At 44.8% G+C, this 25,360-nt stretch overlaps 1 protein-coding gene across 2 annotated transcripts in view; it reads left to right on the top strand.

The window, feature by feature from the left end:
• The window catches only part of KLF12 (KLF transcription factor 12), a 330,400-nt gene that overhangs the window by 1,003 nt on the left and 304,037 nt on the right, over positions 1–25,360 (top strand). The gene's annotated exons all lie outside the window — the stretch shown is intronic.

Below are 25,360 nucleotides of genomic sequence, written 5' to 3'. Positions count from 1 at the left end.
GACATTAGTTGGTGGCCCTGATCTGTGATCGCCCTTTGTGTGGCCAGCCTGTGTCAGGGATACAATGAATGCTGCACATTGTGGAGATATTCCATTTATTACCCTAACCGACAAGGTAGTGATCCGCATCTGCACTGTCACAGCTGCGTACTTTATAGGAACAGATCTATTAATGCATAGTGGTGAAATAATAAATATAGGGCATGTAGTGGATGGCATCATAATGATGGCCAGCCTATAGCCATGACCACCGCTGTCATCTGCAGGACCCCCCCACTGTGGCTTCCTTCACTCTTGCGGTGACATCATGATTATCGTTCCTAATATTCATCCAAGGACGTGTATTCCAGTTTTCGGGAAGTTGTTGGGTTTGTTTTGCTTTGTAAATTGATGACGTAATGTGAAAGTTAGAAAAAAAAAAAAGACTGATCATTTTGGGGGGTGATGAGCCCCCCATCTATTGTATACCGTGTACAAAGAGCCATTACTAGGCAGTGGGCAGTATCCTCCAGCCCGGCTGATCACCTTAGCTGCTTCTAGTCAGCTGCTGAAAGCTGTGCTCAGTGTGAGGCATTAGCACAGGCAGGAGCCGTAATCTGGATAAAGGGACATTTAGCCTGGAGATCTGGAAGGGCTGCCTGGGCCGGGGATTTAGTGGTCCTGACTAATGATCTGCTTAGCACCCATAGCTCTTGGTTAGCAGATTGCTTCCGCTCCATCATTTGCTCCTGTCATGGAGAAAGAGCAGAGCCATTCACAATCCAGGCATGTGCAATGCCAGCCCCAACACCGACATCTGCCAGTCAGGAGACGTCACCGGGCTGGTCCATTGTGACTTGTGCATTCCTCTCCTTATCCCATGCCGTCATGGATCCGGTACTCTCTCTGTACGTGGCGCAGAGCCGTGTGACGGATACACCTTCTATTCCATGCACTGCAGAGATGAACAGACAATCCATTACAGGGACCATTTTTCCAGCAACGTGTGTTTGTTTACAAGCTATGGCGGCTTTTAATAGGAAAGTTCTTCAGATGAGTTTTATTTGAGCGCAGAATTCTGGCATTTTTGTGTCTTATTCGGGGTTCCCCAACTCTATAGATGTCATGTTTTACTTTAGAAATCCAATAATGATTCTTCTGAATGCAACAAACTGTAACACTTCAAGGGAAACCTGATGACAGACAATGGTTTATTTTTAACCCCGTGTAAACGAAGCCTGGGGAAAGTTCAGCTCTCCGGAGTTGGTTGGATTTATCAACTTCACTATCAGATTATATATCGATCAAAATGAAATAATAATCTGACATTTATTTATTTTTTTTTAAACTATACATTTTGATGACATTTGCATAATTGTGCTGTTTTGCCATCTCCTACATCTATTGCCCACGAGATCGTTTCAGTAAAATCCTGCAGGGCATTTGGAGGAAATGACATCCCCTGCACGAGCCCGTTCTTTTTTCTCCCCAGGCTGTGTTATGATCAGAGTGTCTACAGACTGTCAGCACAATACAGGCTGTCATAAGTGGCAGCTTGCAGTGCGCTGATCGTTTTGTAATATAACTGCAGGAAATGTGGGTGTCCCGCCACAGCTTGCAGGTTTTTATTGCAAAATCCTTACATCTGATTACTGTAACTTTTCATTCTCCGTTATGTCTTAGATTATGTTAAGTGTTAAGATCACACTGGTCGTCGCATCACCAATGAAGTGGACTCAGGTTAAGTTCCTACAATGATTTTTAACCTCTTCACGACGACCTTGGGGCTTTCCATTTTTTCGTTTTTTTTTTGCTCCCTTTCTTCCCAGAGCCATATTTTTTTTTCTTTATATTTTAGTCACTATAGTCATGTGACGGCTTATTTTTTTGCGGGATGTTGTACTTTTGAACAACATCATTGGTTTTATCATATCATGTACTGGAAAACGGGAAAAAAATGCAAAGTGCTGTGAAATTGCAAGAAAAGTGCAATCCCACAATTATTTTTTATTTTTTACCATGTCAACTGAATGCGAAAACTGACCTGCTATTTTGATTCTCCAGGTCATTGCGAGTTCACACATACCAAACATGTATAGTTGGTGCTGTTAGAGGCAGCGGCATTTAACATGTTAATAGCAACAGGTGGATCGCTGTTCCACCCGTGGCTGTTAGGGTCACATGTTAGCTGATGAAATCAGCAGACACGTGCTGGAAAACATGCAGGCTCAGTGCTGGAGCGCGCATGGTGTGCGGGAACGCGCCCTATGACGTACCTATAGTGAGTTTTTGACGCTGTGCATTTTCACTGAGCAAAAAATGCAGTGTCTTAAGCTGCATTCCCACCATGAGTTTTTGGTGAGTAAAAAAAAAGCTTGTGCGAATGTAGCCTTCTTTGTTTATACACCGTCAACTGATCTAAACTGCGTTTTTGAAATCTGAAAAATGTAAATTTCCCTCACAGATACGCAGAGTTTTCTGTATGGAATTTTCTAATAGAAGTGCATTAGATGAGGAGAATCAGCATGTAACAAAAGTGTCACCTGTTTTTTTTTTTAAGTAAGGGCCAAACAGGACCAAGATCCCTGAAATATCAAAAACAAAGCATCTTTATTTAAAACATGACAAATACATGCAAAAAAGAGACCAGCTTCAACAATGTGATAAAACGCACTCCCAATGCAGGTAACCTAACATGGCTAAAAAGAACAGAAAACAGCCAAAACTCACCAAATACCCATCGTGCAAATTAAGCCGTAAGCGTATGTGCACACGGGATGTATTTGCTCTGTAATTTCTCTGTACTACATTGCACGGATATCGCGGCTGTTTCCTCTGTACTGCACATAATCCGTCCCCATCACTCTTGCTAATGAAAAGGGTGAAATACCTGCAGCAGAAATTGACCTACCGTAGATTTTAGATACACAATCCTGGTCAATTCACACTGTGGGTTCTCGCTTTTATACAGTCTTGTCCACAACACTGTCACTCTCATGACAGAAAAGCACAACAATCTTATAATCGCTTGGAAATTGTCAGCCATTGGCCCTCCCGGTTTTCTTGCCAGAGTCCAGTTTGAAGAATTCTATGGTGACTTGAATGGAAGGGGTCATCGGCCTCCTCCACAGGAGCAGCACCTGGCTGATGGCCCTTTGGAAGGGGATGCTGGCAGGTTTGTTGCACACATTTCTGACTGAAAAGCTATTGTATGTATCTGAATGAGGTTCTTCTGCAGCATGTACATAAACCCCACTGAGATGAGGTGGTGGCAGAAATTTCTGTAGAAACCTGCCACATGTAATCATACCCTAATGGTGTATTCACATGATGTTTTCTGACTTGGTTTTTGAAGCGGATCTGCTGCAAAATCCACATTAAGAAAACAGATTCAAATACTTTTCCAATCATCTTTGATGTGGAAGAGGACCTGCTTCAAAATCCATGTAAAAAAAAAAACAACTCTGTATGAACATATCCTAAGGCCGGGGTCACACTTGCAACTGCAATGCGAGAAACTCAAGCGGGTTTCTTGCCTCAATACCCAGCTACATAGAAAGACATGCAGCCGCACACTCCGGTCCCGAGCGCTGGAGGCAGTGCCGGGTATTGAGGCGAGAGACTCCCGCGAGTTTCTTGCGTTGCAGTTGCAAGTGTGACCCCGGCCAAGAGGGAGAAATCTACATGATTACCGAGCAAGGCCATCTATGTTCGAAAACCGACTGAGATCTTAGTTGATGTGGGTTGCTTGTTTCACGCAAGATGACACATATTGTACCGATCTGTATTACATAACCGGCTGTGAGATGAGTAGTGTGATGTAGTTACAAATGCTGTTCTAAGTAGAATCAGCCTTAGGGCTCACTCCCACTTACGATGAAATCGGACGAATGCAATCCGATAAAAATCGGATTGTATTCGTATTAATGTTACTCTATGATTGTGTGTTCATCTGCGATTTTTTTTTTTTTTTTTTTTTCCCAGCTATGATCGGATTATGATCGGACTGGAAAAAAGTTGCAGTATGCTGCAATTGTAATTGAAAATCGGATTGCATCCAGCAATAGAAGTCAATGGATGCGAGAAAAAAAAAATTGCACAGCACTCGGACCATGCGAGTGCCATTTGATTTTTCAACACCGATTGCATTTGAAAAGCCGGCAATTCATGTGCCGCGTACAGTAATATTACAGAGTGACAGGTTAGAATAGAATAGATAGAATAGATATATACACATAGAATACACAGATATATAGATGCCATTGACACAAACATATATATACTGCTCAAAAAAATAAAAGGAACACTATTCAATTTGCAACAGGTTGTTTGTGTTCCCTTTATTTCTTTGAGCAGTATATATCCCGTATGTATTTTTATTGCACAGATAGAAGAAAAGCCGGCAATTCATCTGCCATATACTGTAAAATCACTGCAGGAGCCGACAGGATAGAAGAGATGGATTACATATAGTAAATACAAATAGAATAGGTAGATATACAGCTGTCAGTGACATATATAATACAGTAAGTATAGTGTGTGTGCAGCTTACTGTACATGTTATTTTTCTGAAAAAAAATGGCGGTGGCTCCTGTGTAATTTTCTTAACCAGCAAAGGGAAAGAAGATGGCTGGGGGCAGATGTTAATAGCCTGGGAAGGGGTTAATACCATGGAGCTTCCCAGGCTATTAATATCAGCTCACAGATATATACTTAGCCTTTACTGGCTATTAAAAAGGGGGACCACCCCAAAAAAATGACATAGGGTCCTCCTATAATTAATAACCAGCAAAGGCTATACAGACAGCTGCGGGCTGATATTAATAGCCTAGGAAGGGGTCATGGATACTGCTCCCCCCCCCCGGCTAAAAAAATCAGCTCTCAGCCACCCCAGAACAGGCACACCTCTAAGGCTGTGTGCACATGATGCAGATTTGCAGCGGTTCCACAGCGGATTTTACCGCGCAGAAACGTTGCATATCCGCATTGTGATGTACAGTAGCCTTAAAATCAATGGAAAAAAAAAACCGCTGTGCAGACGCTGCGGATTTTTCCGTGCGGTTTTCCCGCGGTACAAAATCCGCAGCATGTTACTTCTTTTGTGCGGTTTTCCATCTCCCCTGTCACCAAATCCGCAGGGGGAAAACCGCAATGGAAAACCGCACGAAAACCGCATGAAAAATGGAAGAAATCCGCAGGAAAAATGCAGGTCATTTGACCTGCGGATTTCTTCCATTCTGCGCGGAAAAATCCGCAGGGCTGAAAAGTCCGTCTGCACTCAGCCTAAGATGTGCCATTTCTGGCACTTGGCCTTGCTCTTCCCACTTGCCCTGTAGTGGTGGTAAGTGGAGTAATAGTGGGGGGGGGGTTAATGTCACCTTTGTATTGTCAGATGACATCAAGCCCTGAATTTAGTAATGGGGCTTGGTACAATTGTGTACAGTAATTAACTCACAGTAGATTCACAATAAATGTCAAAAAACCTTTCTTGTGCAAAGTTTTTTGTTTGGGGCATTTTTCTGCTTATTTGTTCAGTGACAAAATTTAAAGCATTCGGCGTTCAGTCATGGAGTGGCACTTGCGCTTGTTCAGTCACTGCTCTGTGTATAGCGAGCAGCGGCTGTAACTGAGCACCCGGCACTGACTAACAGCTGACTCTAAAGGGCTCATACTCACATGTGAGAATCTCGGACGAGTCTCGCACGTCAATACCCGGCACTGCCGCCGGCACTCGGATCGGAGCATTCAGCTGCATAGAAATACATGCAGCTGAACGCTCCGGTCCGAGTGCCGGCAGCAGTGGCGGGTATTGACGTGGGAGACTCGTCCGAGTTTCTCGCATATGAGTATGAGCTCTAAGGCTGCCAATCTGTGACGGGAGCACAGTTACAGCGGCTGCTCTCCATACACAGAGCGGTGAATGAAACCGTGCCAGTGCCGCCCCATGACTGAAAGCCGAACGCTACCGGGAGAAATAATGTTAATTTCCTCCCAGCAGCATGGCACCAAGTGCGGGCGCCGGGCAAGTTTAGAAAGCTATTAACCTGCAGATTCACCCGATATCTGCAGGTTAATAGCATTTTATTCATGTGACAGTTTCTCATTAAAATGTACATAATTAAATAGAGTTTCCTAGGTTAATAATGACACTGTATCTATAAAAATCAGACACAAGATGGATGTTCTGTATGAAATTTTTTTGCGCTCCAAATAGATTTGTATAGGTGAGACTCATCCAAGACACGGATAGTTCATGCTGTGACATTTTTATTCTCCACGGAAACTTAGTCTGTGTGAAAAAAAAAAAAAAAAAGTCACCTGAATAGCCCTATTGAATGACATTGGTCAGTGTTCTTACTCAGTCAGCACACGTCCGTATGACACGCTTGTTTGTATGTGCCCTTAAATAGGAGCTCCCTGGTATGCACATGCCCAAAAGCCGGGCAGATAAACTGATGCCTTGATGTAGCCTCTCAGAAAAAAAAGTCACCGGGTCTTATATCTGGTGATCGTGGATGACAGCGCAACATTGGGGATGCAACCTGAGACAATGTAGTCCATATCCAAGGATATGGTGCCACGTGTCTGGCCAGAACAGAACCACCGCAGCCATGTCATCGACCATGTCCCCAATGAAATCCCTCTGACATTTGTAACTTATAGATAAAACTTTCCTACATAGTGTGTCTTTCATGTTAACACGTTTGTGTTATGTCCTTAGCACCATCCTTTTTGAATCGCCCTGCACTAAGGCTTATGACGTTCCCAGAAAAATCAGGTGATCCTTGTGGCAGCCATATTTTGAAGGCGTTTTCTCTTACCAAATGCTCCAAAAGATCAAATACATAGTGGATTTCTGTTGCTGATTGCCGTTTGGGAAATCCACTACAAATAACAGTAGCAGCATTGGAAATAAGATTTATCAAAATCTGCCTAAATTGACAGTGGAAATCTGCCTAAATTGACCAGCCCAGCAGATTTCACCCTATGCGTTGCAGAGAGGTGTTTTAGCGTCCTGGGGAGCGTGTCCTATTATTGGTAGCCTTGGGTAACACTTAGAACCGATGTTATGCACCAAGCGCATTATGTTCTGGCTACATTGGTAGCAGTAAGGTCATGGGTCATACAAGGATTATCTCATTTAGTATGTAAGGGTAACATAGACACACAAAAAGCCCGAACTCTAAGCGAGACCCTTCATAAGGATTTGTTTGGTGTCACCTTGCACCACAGTGTTTAGTTATTGTACATTTCAATACTCCGATGCACTAATGTGTCTATCCAGCCCCAATCTGTAGCGGAGAGCGAGTACCTACTGGTGGCATTATTGGAAATACTTGTAATCAGTTGATTTCCTTTGAATACTGTATATACCATGGGTGGTGTTTTGTACTCTGTTGCTTCGCCGTTACGGATATTTTGCCAATTGCTATTTATTTGTATTATTCTGTGTACTAACAACCTAAAAAATTAACAATTTTCATTAATTGATAATCATTTCACAACGTTTGAAAAAACAAACAAACCCCATAATTAAGATGCATCCCCTTTTGTGGAGTTATAGATTGTGTTTCTTATTCAATACCTTCACCTATTAGCTGCTCAGAGCCTCTATTGAATTGTTAGATCAGGCACATCCTTACAGCCATATTAATGGCTGCTGTGTAATACTTAATTTCCATAAAGATAGCAGGGGCACTGTAGCCAATAAATGGAGATATTGGCTGCAAATTCAACTGAATGTGCAGAGAACTGGACCTAAGAGACCCATGACTTCAGGAAAAGACCCAGGGTACCGGCCCTAGTGCTAGGAGCTAGTAACACCTGCATAATTTCCTCTGTGGTGGCAGTGCTTCATTTCCTCTGGTGACACTGCTTCATTTCCTCTGTGGTGACACTGCTTCATTTCCTCTGTGGTGATGTAGGGTCGGTGGGCCGAGCTGGGGGGCGTGGTCCCTCTTCTTACCGCGCAGAGACAAGATGGAGACAGATTCTGGGTGCAACAGGTCGAAGTTTATTGTCCACCGTCCAACTGACGGCCCTCGCAGCACACCGCAATATCTCTCTCTCAAGGCCCTCCGTGTCCAGGGCCGCTTCACACACCGTACGTTACACCAGGGGCGTATTTATACGTACCGCCCCTTTTCACGCTGTGACGATCCTGTCAGCTCAGTCACTGTGGCCGCCTTAGGCCCGTACACCATCAGCACTTTACTGGTCAGTTTCGTCGTTCCAAATACGGTGTCCTACACCCAGAGCCTCGTCTCTACTGCGGTTCTTCCTGTCAGGACCACCCCCCTGACGTTCTCTCTCCTCAGTCCCCCTGGTACGGTTTTCCTCACAGCGCACAAACTGTCGTAGTCCTCCTGTCACTGGAACTTTCTGGAACCCTCCGTCAAATTTATATCAAACCCGGTTCCCTGTAACTCCGCCCCCCCATGACCAACGGTTTCCTAAGCCCTAAGCTGATGGCAAGTCGTTTGCTCACACGCCTCCCTGCCCTCTAATGGTCAACCCAAGGTACTGCACGTCCACTACACTTTCTCAGCTGTTTCCCCACTGTAGTAACTGACACCTGTCTAAACTGTGCAGACCTTCCTTTCTCTATTCTGACAAGTCCGTCCATCAGGTCACCTTCCCTACAGTGACACTGCTTCATTTCCTCTATGGTGACACTGCTTCATTTCCTCTGTGGTGACGCTGCTTCATTTCCTCTGTGGTGGCACTGCTTCATTTCCTCTGTGGTGGCACTGCTTCATTTCCTCTGTGGTGGCACTGCTTCATTTCCTCTGTGGTGGCACTGCCTGGTTTCTCTGGTGACACTGCTTCATTTCCTCTGTGGTGGCACTGCTTCATTTCCTCTGTGGTGACTCTGCTTCATTTCCTCTGTGGTGGCACTGCTTCATTTCCTCTGTGGTGACACTGCTTCATTTCCTCTGTGGTGACACTGCTTCATTTCCTTTGTGGTGGCGCTGCTTCATTTCCTCTGTGGTGGCACTGCTTCATTTCCTCTGGTGACAGTGCTTCATTTCCTCTGTGGTGGCACTGCTTCATTTCCTCTGTGGTGACACTGCTTCATTTCCTCTGTGGTGACACTGCTTCATTTCCTCTGTGGTGGCGCTGCTTCATTTCCTCTGTGGTGGCACTGCTTCATTTCCTCTGTGGTGGCGCTGCTTCATTTCCTTTGTGGTGGCGCTGCTTCATTTCCTTTGTGGTGGCACTGCTTCATTTCCTCTGTGGTGGCGCTGCTTCATTTCCTCTGTGGTGGCACTGCTTCAATTCCTCTGTGGTGGCACTGCTTCATTTCCTCTGGTGACAGTGCTTCATTTCCTCTGTGGTGGCACTGCTTCATTTCCTCTATGGTGACACTGCTTCATTTCCTTTGTGGTGGCACTGCTTCATTTCCTCTGTGGTGGCACTGCCTGATTTCTCTGGTGACACTGCTTCATTTGCTCTGTGGTGACACTGCTTCATTTCCTCTGTAGTGGCACTGTCTGATTTCTCTGGTGACACTGCTTCACTTCCTCTGTGAAGGCACTGCTTCATTTCCTCTGTGGTGGCACTGCTTCATTTCCTCTGGTGACACTTCTTCATTTCCTCTGTGGTGACACTGCTTCATTTCCTCTATGGTGACGCTGCTTCATTTCCTCTGTGGTGGCACTGCTTCATTTCCTCTGTGGTGACACTGCTTCATTTCCTCTGTGGTGGCACTGCTTCATTTCCTCTGTGGTGGCACTGCTTCATTTCCTCTGTGGTGGCACTGCCTGATTTCTCTGGTGAGACTGCTTCATTTCCTCTGTGGTGACACTGCTTCATTTCCTCTGTGGTGACACTGCTTAATTTCCTCTATGGTGACGCTGCTTCATTTCCTCTGCTGGCACCGCTTCATTTCCTCTGTGGTGGCACTGCCTGATTTCTCTGGTGACACTGCTTCATTTCCTCTGTGGTGGCACTGCTTCATTTCTTCTGTGGTGGCAGTGCTTCATTTCCTCTGTGGTGACACTGCTTTATTTCCGCTGTGGTGGCACTGCTTCATTTCCTCTGTGGTGACACTGCTTCATTTCCTCTGTGGTGGGACTGCCTGATTTCTCTGGTGACACTGCTTCATTTCTTCTGTGGTGGCACTGCTTCATTTCTTCTGTGGTGGCAGTGCTTCATTTTCTCTGTGGTGGCAGTGCTTCATTTCCTCTGTGGTGGCACTGCTTCATTTCCTCTGTGGTGGCACTGCTTCATTTCCTCTGTGGTGGCACTGCCTGATTTCTCTGGTGACACTGCTTCATTTCCTTTGTAGTGACACTGCTTCATTTCCTTTGTGGTGGCACTGCTTCATTTCCTCTGTGGTGGCGCTGCTTCATTTCCTCTGTGGTGGCGCTGCTTTATTTCCTCTGGTGGCACTGCTTCATTTCCTCTGTGGTGGCGCTGCTTCATTTCCTCTGTGGTGGCACTGCTTCATTTCCACTGGTGACACTGCTTCATTTCCTCTGTGGTGGCGCTGCTTCATTTCCTTTGTGGTGGCGCTGCTTCATTTCCTTTGTGGTGGCGCTGCTTCACTTCCTCTGTGAAGGCACTGCTTCATTTCCTCTGTGGTGGCACTGCTTCATTTCCTCTGGTGACACTGCTTCATTTCCTCTGTGGTGACACTGCTTCATTTCCTCTGTGGTGGCACTGCTTCATTTCCTCTGTGGTGACACTGCTTCATTTCTGTGGTGACACTGCTTCATTTCCTCTGTGGTGGCACTGCTTCATTTCCTCTGTGGTGGCACTGCTTCATGTCCTCTGTGGTGGCACTGCCTGATTTCTCTGGTGACACTGCTTCATTTCCTCTGTGGTGGCACTGCTTCATTTCCACTGGTGACACTGCTTCATTTCCTCTGTGGTGGCGCTGCTTCATTTCCTTTGTGGTGGCGCTGCTTCATTTCCTTTGTGGTGGTGCTGCTTCATTTCCTCTGTGGTGGTGCTGCTTCATTTCCTCTGTGGTGGCGCTGCTTCATTTCCACTGGTGATAGTGCTTCATTTCCTCTGTGGTGGCACTGCTTCATTTCCTCTGTGGTGGCACTGCTTCATTTCCTCTGTGGTGGCACTGCTTCATTTCCTCTGTGGTGACACTGCTTCATTTCCTCTATGGTGACGCTGCTTCATTTCCTCTGGTGGCATTGCTTCATTTCCTCTGTGGTGGCACTGCCTGATTTCTCTGGTGACACTGCTTAATTTCCTCTGTGGTGACACTGCTTCATTTCCTCTGTGGTGACACTGCTTCATTTCCTCTATGGTGACGCTGCTTCATTTCCTCTGGTGGCATTGCTTCATTTCCTCTGTGGTGGCACTGCCTGATTTCTCTGGTGACACTGCTTCATTTCCTCTGTGGTGGCACTGCTTCATTTCCTCTGGTGGCACTGCTTCATTTCCTCTATGGTGACGCTGCTTCATTTCCTCTGTGGTGGCACTGCTTCATTTCCTCTGTGGTGACACTGCTTCATTTCCTCTGTGGTGACACTGCTTCATTTCCTCTGTGGTGGCACTGCTTCATTTCCTCTGTGGTGGCACTGCTTCATGTCCTCTGTGGTGGCACTGCCTGATTTCTCTGGTGACACTGCTTCATTTCCTCTGTGGTGGCACTGCTTCATTTCCACTGGTGACACTGCTTCATTTCCTCTGTGGTGGCGCTGCTTCATTTCCTTTGTGGTGGCGCTGCTTCATTTCCTTTGTGGTGGCGCTGCTTCATTTCCTCTGTGGTGGCGCTGCTTCATTTCCACTGGTGATAGTACTTCATTTCCTCTGTGGTGGCACTGCTTCATTTCCTCTGTGGTGGCACTGCTTCATTTCCTCTGTGGTGACACTGCTTCATTTCCTCTGTGGTGACACTGCTTCATTTCCTCTGGTGGCATTGCTTCATTTCCTCTGTGGTGGCACTGCCTGATTTCTCTGGTGACACTGCTTAATTTCCTCTGTGGTGGCACTGCTTCATTTCCTCTGGTGGCACTGCTTCATTTCCTCTGTGGTGACACTGCTTCATTTCCTCTGTGGTGGCACTGCTTCATTTCCTCTGTGGTGACACTGCCTGATTTCTCTGGTGACACTGCTTCATTTCCTCTGTGGTGGCACTGCTTCATTTCCTCTGGTGGCACTGCTTCATTTCCTCTGTGGTGACACTGCTTCATTTCCTCTGTGGTGGCACTGCTTCATTTCTTCTGTGGTGGCAGTGCTTCATTTTCTCTGTGGTGATAGTGCTTCATTTCCTCTGTGGTGACACTGCTTCATTTCCTCTGTGGTGGCAGTGCTTCATTTCCTCTGTTGTGGCAGTGCTTCATTTCCTCTGTGGTGGCAGTGCTTCATTTCCTCTGTGGTGGCAGTGCTTCATTTCCTCTGTGGTGGCAGTGCTTCATTTCCTCTGTGGTGATAGTGCTTCATTTCCTCTGTGGTGACACTGCTTCATTTCCTCTGTGGTGGCACTGCTTCATTTCCTCTGTGGTGGCACTGCCTGATTTCTCTGGCGACACTGCTTCATTTCCTCTGTGGTGGCGCTGCTTCATTTCCTCTGTGGTGGCGCTGCTTCATTTCCTTTGTGGTGGCGCTGCTTCATTTCCTTTGTGGTGGCGCTGCTTCATTTCCTTTGTGGTGGTGCTGCTTCATTTCCTCTGTGGTGGCGCTGCTTCATTTCCACTGGTGATAGTGCTTCATTTCCTCTGTGGTGGCACTGCTTCATTTCCTCTGTGGTGGCACTGCTTCATTTCCTCTGTGGTGACACTGCTTCATTTCCTCTGGTGACACTGCTTCATTTCCTCTGTGGTGGCACTGCTTCATTTCCTCTGTGGTGGCACTGCTTCATTTCCTCTGTGGTGACACTGCTTCATTTCCTCTGAGGTGACACTGCTTCATTTCCTCTGTGGTGACACTGCTTCATTTCCTCTATGGTGTCGCTGCTTCATTTCCTCTGGTGGCATTGCTTCATTTCCTCTGTGGTGGCACTGCCTGATTTCTCTGGTGACACTGCTTCATTTCCTCTGTGGTGGCACTGCTTCATTTCCTCTGTGGTGGCACTGCTTCATTTCCTCTGTGGTGGCACTGCTTCATTTCCTCTGTGGTGACACTGCTTCATTTCCTCTGTGGTGACACTGCTTCATTTCCTCTGTGGTGGCGCTGCTTCATTTCCTCTGTGGTGGCACTGCTTCATTTCCACTGGTGACAGTGCTTCATTTCCTCTGTGGTGGCACTGCTTCATTTCCTCTGTGGTGGCACTGCTTCATTTCCTCTGTGGTGACACTGCTTCATTTCCTCTGTGGTGACATTGCCTGATTTCTCTGGTGACACTGCTTCATTTCCTAAGTGGTGGCACTGCTTCATTTCCTCTGTGGTGGCACTGCTTAATTTCTTCTGTGGTGGCAGTGCTTCATTTTCTCTGTGGTGATAGTGCTTCATTTCCTCTGTGGTGGCACTGCTTCATTTCCTCTGTGGTGGCAGTGCTTCATTTCCTCTGTGGTGGCAGTGCTTCCTTTCCTCTGTGGTGGCAGTGCTTCATTTCCTCTGTGGTGGCAGTGCTTCATTTCCTCTGTGGTGGCACTGCTTCATTTCCTCTGTGGTGGCAGTGCTTCATTTCCTCTGTGGTGGCAGTGCTTCATTTCCTCTGTGGTGATAGTGCTTCATTTCCTCTGTGGTGACACTGCTTCATTTCCTCTGTGGTGGCACTGCTTCATTTTCTCTGTGGTGGCGCTGCTTCATTTACTGTGTGATGTGTTGCCTGTTGTCTTCCGTAATGGCACTGTAGGTTCTCCTGTGGATAGCTGATCATTATTGGTATCGGCAGCAGTACTCTGTGATCTACTGTGAGATGTTTGCTGAATGTGAAAACATAAAGCTAGTATTAATAGTATGTGCAGGATGGGAATTTACAGCCATTATACAAATAAAAACTTACGGTAAGCATTAAAATAAATATAGGGAGTAAATCTAATTCAATGTTTGAAAGGGAGTTTCCAAGAGAGGCTCGATTTACAGATTGTAAGTGCTTTAGTTAGAGTTGAATTATTGGGAGCTATCGTACCTTCTTTTTAGCACCTCAGTGTATGTTCACATGTGGAGCATCTGATGTGGATTTTTTGTGACCATTTTCCATAAAGAAATTCTGTAGCATTTTATATTTGTAGCAAATTGAATGAGATTTTGTAAACTCTGCAGAGAAATCACTGGCAGAATGCTTGCATGAATTCAATTTTATGGAATTCAATAGGCAAGTCAAATCTGAAAAAAACCACACTATTGCTGATTTTCACTGCAGATTTCATAGTTTACGAAGCATAAGGTAAAATCCACATGCAACTAAGGCTATGTTCCCACAATGACTATTTGGTGAGTTTTTAGTGTTGCAGATTTTCTGCAGCATTTCTGCACCTATTGTTTCCTTACATTTTTAAAGGGAATCTGTCACCCTATTTTTCGTCTATCAGCTGTGGCCACTGCCATCAGGGGCTTATCTACAGTATTCTGTAATGCTGTAGATAAGCCCCCAATGTAGCCTGGAAAGATAAGAAAAAAGAGTTCGATTATACTCACCCAGGGGCGGTCCGGGTCCGGAGGGAGTCGTGGTCCGGTCCAGCGCCTCCCATCTTGCACCGATAACGTCCTCCTCATTCCTGCCTATCGCGGCTTCGGCGCTGGCGCACTGCTCTGCCCTGGTGAGGGCAGAGCAGAGTACTGCAGTGCGCAGGCGCTGTTCCTCAAAGAGACAGTCTGTTTGTGCTTCTGGCTGGGCCTGTTGGAAGAGTCTTATCTTCCCTCTCTAAGCCAGAGAAACAAAGGAAAGACCTACCCACAAGCCGCCCTGAAGTAAAAACATGTACCTCATCATAGAGCTAGACTGTGCTTTGGTGTGGGCCTTTGGGCAGGTCTTTCCTTTGTTTCTCTGGCTTAGAGCAGAAAGATAAGACTCTGCCTACAGTCCCGGCCCGAAGCACGGGCATCTCATTAACTGAAAACTTCTAATACTGATTACACAAAAACTATGGGTTTCTTGATCCCAGGTAATATTTTAATCAGTATAATAGCACCAACCTGACAATGCCTGTAGGTTACTTATCAAAATCCTGCTGACAGGTTCACTTTAAAATGGTATTAAAGGGTTTATCCAGGACTATTTATTCACTTTATTTTTTTTTTTACTATGTGCACACAGCTGTCATTGAGTGCTCTTGCTGGCGAACCAGCTGCTCAACGTCAAGGAGAGCAGCTCTTCCTCTTCAAGGCTGCTCTGCTGACAGGGCGTGACTGCCTATGACAGCTCAACAAAGCAGAGCAGAAGGAAAGCTGCTGCTCTGTCGATGTGACATCAGCAGAAGTTGCTGGATTGTAAAATGTAAAATTGTGAAATGTCGCCTTTGTCTGCACATAGTGAGATAGTGCGAAGTACTGCTCATATAAGAGGATGGTGGCCAACTCTTGCACAGAGGCCCACCTGAGGATTCTCTTGTTCTCCTGTGGGCCAGTCCAAGCCTGGCGCCGGGTACAACAAACAGGTAGGTTAATTTTTAGGTCCATAGTAAAAGAAAAAAGTCCTGGATAAGCCCTTTAATGATTCCTGTGAAAGTGTCTCACTTGTATGGTTTACTGATGCTTGCATGGGTTTCCTCTGACTACGCCCACATGCGGCAACATATACAAGTTAACTAATTTCTATAAAATGACCCTCATGGTTTTCTATTTAAGACAAAACTTGGACATTAGATATGTATCGTGTATAGGGCTGCAGAGTATGTTTGCATTACTTAGAAGTGTGTGATTTTATTGCAGTAGTGCATCTAAAATGAAGCAACTTTGCAAATAGCCTTGATTAAAAATCTCCTACTGTTTTATGTCCATAGCTCCTATGCAAAACTTTGTGTTGTAGTCTGCAAAAATGAGACTCTGCAGTCATAAATTGCTTGCCTTCATTTGTCCCCTTCTTTCTAACCTGTTAGCTGCGGGAAAGAGAGAATGGACTATGGAAACACAAAGAAACGATGGAAGATTTGTAGTCAAGTTGCCTTATTTTTTTATTAGAAATGGATCGGGCCAGTAATGCAAAATACTGTAGTTGTGGGTGTTTATAGCCTTTAAGTAATAAAAAAGATTACTAAATGATCACTTAATTTGTTGCTCGGGTAAGGTGAAATAATGAATCAGTGTCCAGGCCTATTACATTACTCCTAGAGGGTCAGTAGTGCGTGAAGCTAAACTGTCTTTTACCAGGCAAGATGGAAACGCGAAGCTTTTATCATCGCAGGATATTAAAGCTTCCATATCTTAATTGCTTGACTGTTAAATCATAATATATCTGTGATCAGTGTCATTGTAATGGGATTTGCCAGGTGAAATCATTAACAGATTGCGGTGTAGTTGTCATCTATTTCCTGAGTGTCCATCTCTACCTAGGACTCTTTTCAAGGATAGTAGAAATAATGAATTGGAAGGATGTAAGTAGAGCCAGCGAGAGGAGATCTCTTGTATTACATTACCCATGCTATTCTTCCCAGGTTATACATTTCACTTTCTTCTCTTTACCCGGCTGCTGGAAAGATAGCTATTTTTAGGCCAATTGACCTATGTACTTTAGCTTGTTCTTTGTCCTACTTGTTGTTAAATACTTTAGGTTTACTTTATAGAGGGCCCTTTTATAAAGTTCCTTCTGTCGTGGTTATGTTTCTTATATATGCCATCAGGAGACTGGTAAATATTTCTGGAGCAGACAAAATCATAGTAGAATCTAATATTTTACTTGTGGTATCACAGTTGCTGCATTATTAATATAACTTCTGTGTAAACTGAAGGTGACTGAAGGTAACCGACTAATAGAAAGTCAAGGAATGAGCTACAGAACAAGAGCACACTGTTCTGCCTTTCTTACAAACCTTGGACTATAAAAACAAGTCTAGACTAATGGATATTGACGTATGGGCCTTTAATAAATATAACTATATGCTGTAGTTAAATACTCATCGTTCACACTAAGGCCTCTTTCACACATCAGTTTTTCGCCGCCAGGCGCGATCCGGCTTTTTTTTGTAATGCCAGATCCAGTTTTTCCCTATTGACTTGCATTAGCGCCGGATGGCATTGCGTTTCATCCGTTTTTTGCCGGATCCGGCTACTTGTGTCATTCCGGTGTCTGGAAAAAACGGCTACTGTAACGTTTTTTGTCTTTGGCGAAAAAGCCGGAAGCGCTGGATCCGACGCTTCCGGCTTTTTGCCACAATGAAAGTCTATAGGCGCCAGAATGCGCCAGATCCAGAAAAAGATGGATCCAGCCACCAGATCCGTTTTTTTAAGTCTGCGCATGCTCAGATCCAATTGGCCAGCCCCCAGGAAACAGATATAACCTACTAGACGGATCCGGCAGAAAAACGGATCCGTTTCTACAGTTCTCCAAAATTTATGCCGGATCCGTTTTTTCTAAAAATAGCCGGATCCTGCCTGACGGCAAAAAACTGATGTGTGAAAGTAGCCTAAGGCCTCTTTCACACATCAGTTTTTTGCCATCAGTCGCAATCCAGCAGTTTTTGGGAAAAAAACGGATGCGTCGCAGATTGTGATGTGATGCGACTGATCCGTTTTTTCTCTGGACCGCTGCCCTACCTGGTAATAATAATTGGAGCATGCTCAGTTTAAAAAAACGGAATACATCGCTGGATTCCGTCATTTGACGGACAGCAACGGATCCTGCGCCCATAGGCTTCCATTCTAGCCAACGACGGATCCGTCGCTGTCCGACTTTTTGAGGGAGACAAAAAACGTTCCTTTGTCAGTTATCTCCGCCCGACGAACACAGAATTTCCAACGGATCCAGTGAACGACGGACGAAACGTGAGGTCATCCGTCGCTAATACAAGTCTATGAGAAAAGAACGGATCCAGCGTCATCAGTCACTGGATCCGTCGTTTTTAGAAAAAAACGGATTGCGACTGGAAAAAACTGGTGTGTGAAAGAGTTGTAGCTTGAGGTTAGGCCTCTTTCACACTTCAGTTTTTTACAATCAGTCACAATCCGCCAGGTTTTGAAAAAACGGATACTCAATTTTCTTTTGAGGATCCATTTTTTTTCCCCATTGACTTCCATTAATGGCAGATTGTGACGGATTGCCGTCCGTTGCATCCGTTTTTTTGAGGATCCGCCAAAAGTTGCTGTCCGTCACCATCCTCAAAGATTTCAAAACAGAGCTTGCAATGTTTTTTTCTCTTGCGGATCCTCCAGACACTGATTTATCCCGAAATTCTTTTCTCTCTCTCTCTCTCTTTCTCTCTCTCTCTCTCTCTCTCTCTTTCTCTCTCTCTCTTTTTCCAGGCTGCTTTAAAATTCTTCATTTGTCGGATCCGTCAAAAAAAACGGACGGGTGGCATCCGTTGTCATCAGTACTAAAACGGATCTGCCATCCGTCCTTTTGGCGGATTTTGACTGAAGTGTGAAAGAGGCCTTAGCTGTGTCCCTTGTGCTTCTGGAGAGAGGGAGAAAAAGTCTATGACAAAAAAACGGATCCAGCAGCATCAGTCGCTGGATCCGTTTTTTTCAAACAACGACTGATTGTGACTGATGGCAAAAAACTAATGTGTGAAAGAGTCCTTAGGCTATGTTAACACATTCTGTTTTTTTTACGCAGCTTTTTATGCAAATTATAAGCTGCTTTTTAGAGTGCCAGTAAAAGCTATGGTATTTCAGAAATCTCATGCACACACTTGTTTTGTCTTTTTTGACTGAATAGGAAACTGCTGCGTTTTTTTAAATCTGTAGCATGACAATTCTTTTAATATTTTTGCAGCTTTTTACCCTCCTGTCGAAAGCAGTAGGTACAAAAACACTGCTGTTACTTTTTTCAGAGTTTTTGTTTAAAAAAATAAAGATACAGCAGGATGTGAAACCCATTTATTTCTGCGCTTTTTTCTTAAGCATAAACCATAATGGCTTGTGTGAAGAATATCGGAGATATAATTTCATGCCAATCATTTGTATCCTATTTGTCCTGGAATTATAAAACCTTCTTTCATTTGTCCAGCAGGGACTAAGCAGGAAGTCCAATATTCTCAAAGCCTGAAGGAGAAAGCTGTCACCTACCTCCAATCCTCCAAATTGTGAGTGACTGATCTCACACCTTGAGCCAGCCAGCCCACATCAGGACAAAGGCTTGCTTGCACTATACACCATGCTCCAAATTGTTATGCAAATGATATTTTTCTCTGATTTTCCTAAATGGTCAGTGCAAATGACAGTCAGTCTAATAAAGGTCATCACCCGTTAGAGTATACATCAAATTTTATTGAAGAAACCTCCCAATGATAACAGTATAATCTCCAAAATGAATCAAAATGCACTGCTCCAAATTATTAGGCACAGTAGAATTTCTAAACATTTGATATGTTTTAAAGAACTGAAAATGTTCATTTGTGGAATTTGCAGCATTAGGAGGTCTGTAGTGCATTTGTTTCACGATCTGGGCAGGTAAGTGTTGCTGCCTTTTTGTCTGCTGTTTAAAAATGAATTTTTGGAGCCCTTGAGTCTTCTTTAGTGGCTTTGCTATATAGTTTAGTGTAGGGACCCGTAAGCGTGGGGACCTTTGGTTCAGGTTACGGGCTCACGTATATTTCGGCCAAAATATCAGCTAATACCTGGCTAATTTTAACATTTTTGCACTATATTTTTCGGGGTGCAGCCAAGCCCAGACACGTCAGGTCTCTCATGAGGGGTGTTCCCATAGCTATGCACTGAGAGTGTGCTGGCCAGCCCGCCTAATCTAAAGGTAGGGGAGCGACTAATAGACACTGTGCGGTACCTTTGTGTGAACAATGCCCTATGTGGGCCTTTATTGTTCAATTGTATACTGGGCAGTCATCCCCTCCAGGAATGGGTAGGTGGAGAGTGGCTGCTTATCTAGTATTTTGCACCTGTGTTGCTGACATCTAGCAATAGGAGGTCACATTCACTGAACAAAAAAGCTATTTAACTCCAAAACATCCTAACAGGACAAGATACATGTTAACATAGGAACCCTTCTTTGATATCACCTTCACAATTCTTGCATCCATTGAACTTGTGAGTTTTTGGAGAGTTTCTGCTTGTATTTCTTTGCCTGAAGTCAGAATAGCCTCCCAGAGATGCTGTTTTGATGTGAACTGCCTCCCACCCTCACAGATCTTTTGCTTGATGATACTCCAAAGGTTCTCTATAGGGTTGAGGTCAGGGGAAGATGGTGGCCACACCATGAGTTTATCTCCTTTTATGCCCATAGCAGCCAATGACTCAGAGGTATTCTTTGCAGCATGAGATGGTGCATTGTCATGCATGAGATGATTTTGCTCCTGAAGGCACGTTTCTGCTTTTTATACCATGGAAGAAAGTTGCCAGTCAGAAACTCTATATAATTTGCAGAGGTCATTTTCACACCTTCAGGAACCTTAAAGGGCCCTACCAGCTGTTTCCCCATGATTCCGGCCCAAAACATGACTCCTCCACCTCCTTGCTGATGTCGCAGCCTTATTGGGATATGGTGGCCATCCACCAACCATCCACTACTCCATCCATCTGGACCATCCAGGGTGCTCGACACTCATCAGTAAACAAGACTGTTTGAAAATTGGTCTTTATATATGTTTGAGCCCACTGCAACCGCTTCTGCTTGTGAGCACTGTTTAAGGGTGGCCGAATCCAGTAGTAGGTTTATGCACCACAGCAAGCCTTTGAAGGATCCTACACCTTGAGGTTCGAGTGACTCCAGAGGCACCAGCAGCTTCAAATATCTGTTTGCTGGTTTGTAGTGGCTTTTTAGCAGCTGCTCTCTTAATCCGATGAACTTGCCTGGCTGAAACTTTCCTCATTCTGCCTTTATCTGCACAAACACGTCTGTTATGAATGGGTCACCGAGGAGAAAAAAGCAAAACAAGCTAAGCCACAGAAAACCAGAGTGGTTGGTAACTATGCAGATTGCAGATCCCTGATCTTACCACACAACTAGCAGTAGCCGTGGAGCGTGGCTACGATGAACCTAGACGACTCGTCACGGCCGGAGGACTGCATAAGCCTAAAGCAAGAAAAGGGAAAACTAACTGCCCCAGAGCAGACCCCAAAGGAATAGATAGCGCCCACTCATGTATTGACGGTGAAACAAGATGAAGGCACAAACACAGGTAGGAAAATAGGCTGAGCAAATGATGGGGCCCAAACTAACTAGACAGGAAAGGAAAGGGAAGACACTGTCTGCAACCTGCAAAAAACCCTACAAAAATAATGTCCAACACTTCTGATAGCAAAATTAACCATGAAGTCACTAGACTTCTCCCACTATGTCAGCACTCTGAAACATTCTGAGACAGAGCAAAAAGAGACCGAACTAGTAAGGGACAAAAAGCCAATTGGCAAAATACTGATAAATAAGAGTGGAAATTCAGCTCAGCCCCCAGCCGGGGCTGGCAGACCACACAAAAACTGAATAGACTGTTATGATTGAGTCACCGAAGGAGGCAAAACAGAAATGCTAGCTAAGTCCAGAAAACCAGAGAGGTTGGCAGCTATCGGATTGCAGACCCCTGATCCTATCACAACAACTAACAGTAGCCGTGGGGGGTTCCTACGATGCCCTAGACCCCTCGATCACAGCCGGAGAATTAAATAGGCCTAAAGAAAGAAAGGGGAAATCTAAACTGACCCAGAGCAGACCCCAAAGCAATAGGCAGCCCCCAACATATAATGACGGCGAAGCAAGATGAAAACACTAACACAGACAGAAAGATAGACTGAGCAAAGACGGGGCCCAAACTACCTAGCTAGGAAAGGACAGGAAGGCTGCTGTCTGCAATCCGTGAAAAAACCCTATGAAAATAAGAGCCAACAGACTGACAGTGAAAAAGGCCCTGAAGACGCTAGGCTTCAAAAAAGCTATGTCAGTACTCAGGAATATTATGAAGACAGAGCAACCGGCAAAAGGAGATTCAGCTCACCCCAGCAGGGAATGGCAGAATCCAGAAAAGCAAGGAAGGCAAAAACAAAACACAAATGCTAACAGGCAAAGCAGAAAACTTAGCTTTAGAGGAGCAGAAATCAGACTGGTGTCCTAGAAGTCCACAGAGAAATCACCCGCAGGGCAGAAAGGCGTCGGCAGCCTTATATCCAGTCAGTGACTCCACTCAGCCAGTCATCCTCATTAGGCTCAGGTGCCTGATAATCAGACTCATTACCTTCCTTTACCAGAATAGGGAGTTCACCAGACCTCAGTGACGAAGGGGAAAATGAACTCACAACAATAGACCAACAAAATCAAGCAGAAAAACTTAGCTTTAGATGACTGGAACAGAGCTGAAAACCAAGAGCTGACAAGCCAGAAGGAATCACCAGCAACTGAATAGGGCGTCGACTGTCTTAAATCCAATCTGAGAATCCTGAGATCCAATCGTCATCCTCATTCTCAAGTGGCAGATCTCCACCGATCAAACCAGCCGCACCACCTCCCGTCACCACCAGAGGGAGTCCAGAAGGGGAACTCACAAATGGTGAACCAAAGAATGAACTCACAACACACGTCTGTGCTCAGAATCAGCAGGAAATCTCACAGTACGATGATCACGCTTAAGTTTTCGGGAAGTATCTAATGTTTTCATCCCTTGACCAAGGCATTGCACTATCTGATGCTTTTTGGCAGCAGAGAGATCCTTTTTCTTTCCCATGTTACTTGAAAACTGTGGCCTGCTCAATAGTGTGGAACATCCTTTATTCCTTTTATTGGGCTCACATGGCAAACTAATTATCACAGGTATCTGAGATTGATTTCAGTGATCCAAAGAATCCTGAGACATAATACCATCAATGGGTTTCATTAAAAAACAAAAAAGATATGACACTTAAAACCAATTTGCATAATAATTTGGAACATGGTGTAAAGTCATGCTGAAGCTACCAAAGAACATTCTAGAAACCTAATTCCATAAGGAGTTATGGAAATACTATATATACTAGCCGTACACTGTGTACATTTTCGAGATCTCTGGAATGAACCGAACACCTCCCAGAGTCTTGATCCATTCTAACACCCCAGGGAGGGGACATAAGTAGAATGACTGATAGAACCAGATAGCAAAGATGTGTTTAGTCTTAACGTGTAGCAGGGGCCAAGCCAGATCTGAATGCACCCAAACCCCTATGATTGGGTCAGTGAGGAGGAAAACAAAACCAAGCTAAGTCACAGAAAACCAGAGAAGTTGGTAACTACGCAGATTGCAGACCCCTGATCCTAACCACACAACTAACAGCAGCCGTGGAGCATACCTACGATGATTCTATACGCCTCGTCACAGCCGGAGGACTAAATAAGCCTAAAGCAAGAAAAGGGGAAATCTAAACTGCCTCAGAGCAGACCCCAAAGGAATAGACAGCCCCCACACATGTATAGAGGGTGAAACAAGATGAAAGCACAAACACAGGTAGGAAAATAGGCTGAGCAAACGATGGGGCCCACACTAACTAGAAAGGACAGGAAAGGATTAGATACTGTCAGCAATCACGCCAAAAAACCCTGCAAAAATGTCCAACACTTCTGATAGCAAAAAAATCCCTGAAGTCACGAGACTTCACCCACTATATCAGCACTCTGGCATATTCTGAGAACAGAGCAAAAAGAGGCCAATCTAATAGGGGACAAAAAGCAAGCTGGCACATACAGTAACATAAGAGTGGAAATTCAGCACAGCTCCAGCCGGGGCTGGCTGACCACACAAAAATTGAATAGACCAATCCAAATCAAATGTGAACATTAGCAGAGACACTTAGCTTGAGAAGGCAGGAACTGAGCTGAAAACTAAGACCTCAGGAGGCAGGAAAAAAATCAACAGCATGGGAATAGGGAGTCGGCTGTCTTAAATCCAGTCTGAGACTCCAGATGTCCAATCCTCATCCACATTACCTCCTGCCACCACCAGAGGGAGCCCGGAAAGAGAACTCAAAACTCCTCTGTCAGCACAAACAGTTCCCTCACCAGAAACCAAAGGCAGACCAGAAAATGAGTTCACAACAGCTACTCATCTTAGTTATGGTGTTTTTCGCTGCCAGAGGCAAGGGAAGATGATTTAGGTTCAGCCCTGAGGGCAAGAGGGGAGTGTCCCAAAGCGGATAAAGGCTAGTGTAAGGCCATGTGGTCTCTCTCTGTTCTGCATGCGGTCCACTTCTAAAGAGGGGGTCACGTCGAGTAACTTGCTGTGAAGGATCTAGGAGACAGCTGGCAGCACATGTCTCCTTGCGACTTATCGTACACATTGTCAAACATCAACCCGGTAATTGACATGATCTATCTGCTTATATCTTTTGTCCTACCACTATTGTATTTGCATATCTGACCATTGTATAATGTATACCCATCGTGTATATAGTGTATTGATGATTAAATATATAATTTCACCCTGGCCTTCTTTGTTATCTTGAATCGCAAATCCACGTTCTTTTCTCAGCTTAACTTTCCTACCAGAGCTGATTTCTGGCCCAGTATAATCCCGTTAACGGACCGGGCTTATTTGTAACGAGGAATTACCGTACTCTGTTTCACTGGTGCTAGTGAAAGGGGCCTCTCAGCCTGACAGAGTATTGAGCGAGTGTTTTGTCAAATCAGTGACTGTGTGGGCCACCTCCACTCACTTCTCATGCCTCCCTGGGCCCATGTGGACATGGGGCGTCTGTGTAAAACTGTACCAAGCTGACCTTACATGTCCCCAGGGGGTGAGGAATGTCACGTTGGTGAAAGTGGGGAGACCGCATTACGTAATCTGTCTAACGTAATAGTGACGTTAGGTGGGGTGGCGAGGTACGGTTTCATCACAGCTTGGTATCGTCGCATGAGCATAGATGTTCCACGTTTAAGTATTTTTTTTTAATTGAAATGTAACTTGCATTATTTCAATTTTTTAAAACTTTTTTAAACAATCCTTTTGTTTCTCCTTACTCCAAACATAGTTTATTTAAATTAGTAATATGTGTGAAAGTAAACCATGCCCTGGTATTCAACTTCCCCCACTGTTTTTATGTTTGCAATTGTGTATTTGTTCATGCATTAGTCATATTCCACTAATTCACATTTTTGCTTCATACATGAATCCAGCTTTTTTATTCAAAACTAGCTGAAGAGCCCGGCGCTGCCCGGGCATAGTAACTAACTGTGGTTAGTTATAACAAATTATAATAATCCTCCATCCCATAGTCCCGTGCCCATATACCCATCACACATCCACGATCCCATAGGCCCGTGCCCATATACCCATCATACATATCCTCCATCCCATAGTCGAGTGCCCATATACCCATCCTCCATCCAATAGTCCCATGCCCATATACCCATCATACATATTCTCCATCCCATAGTCCCATGCCCATATACCCATCATACATATCCTCT

This window comes from Dendrobates tinctorius, unplaced genomic scaffold, assembly GCF_039654945.1.
Source record: "Dendrobates tinctorius isolate UK_male_01 unplaced genomic scaffold, ASM3965494v1 ptg000064l, whole genome shotgun sequence".
Taxonomy (NCBI): domain Eukaryota; kingdom Metazoa; phylum Chordata; class Amphibia; order Anura; family Dendrobatidae; genus Dendrobates; species Dendrobates tinctorius.
This window is presented reverse-complemented; position numbering and strand designations above follow the sequence as displayed.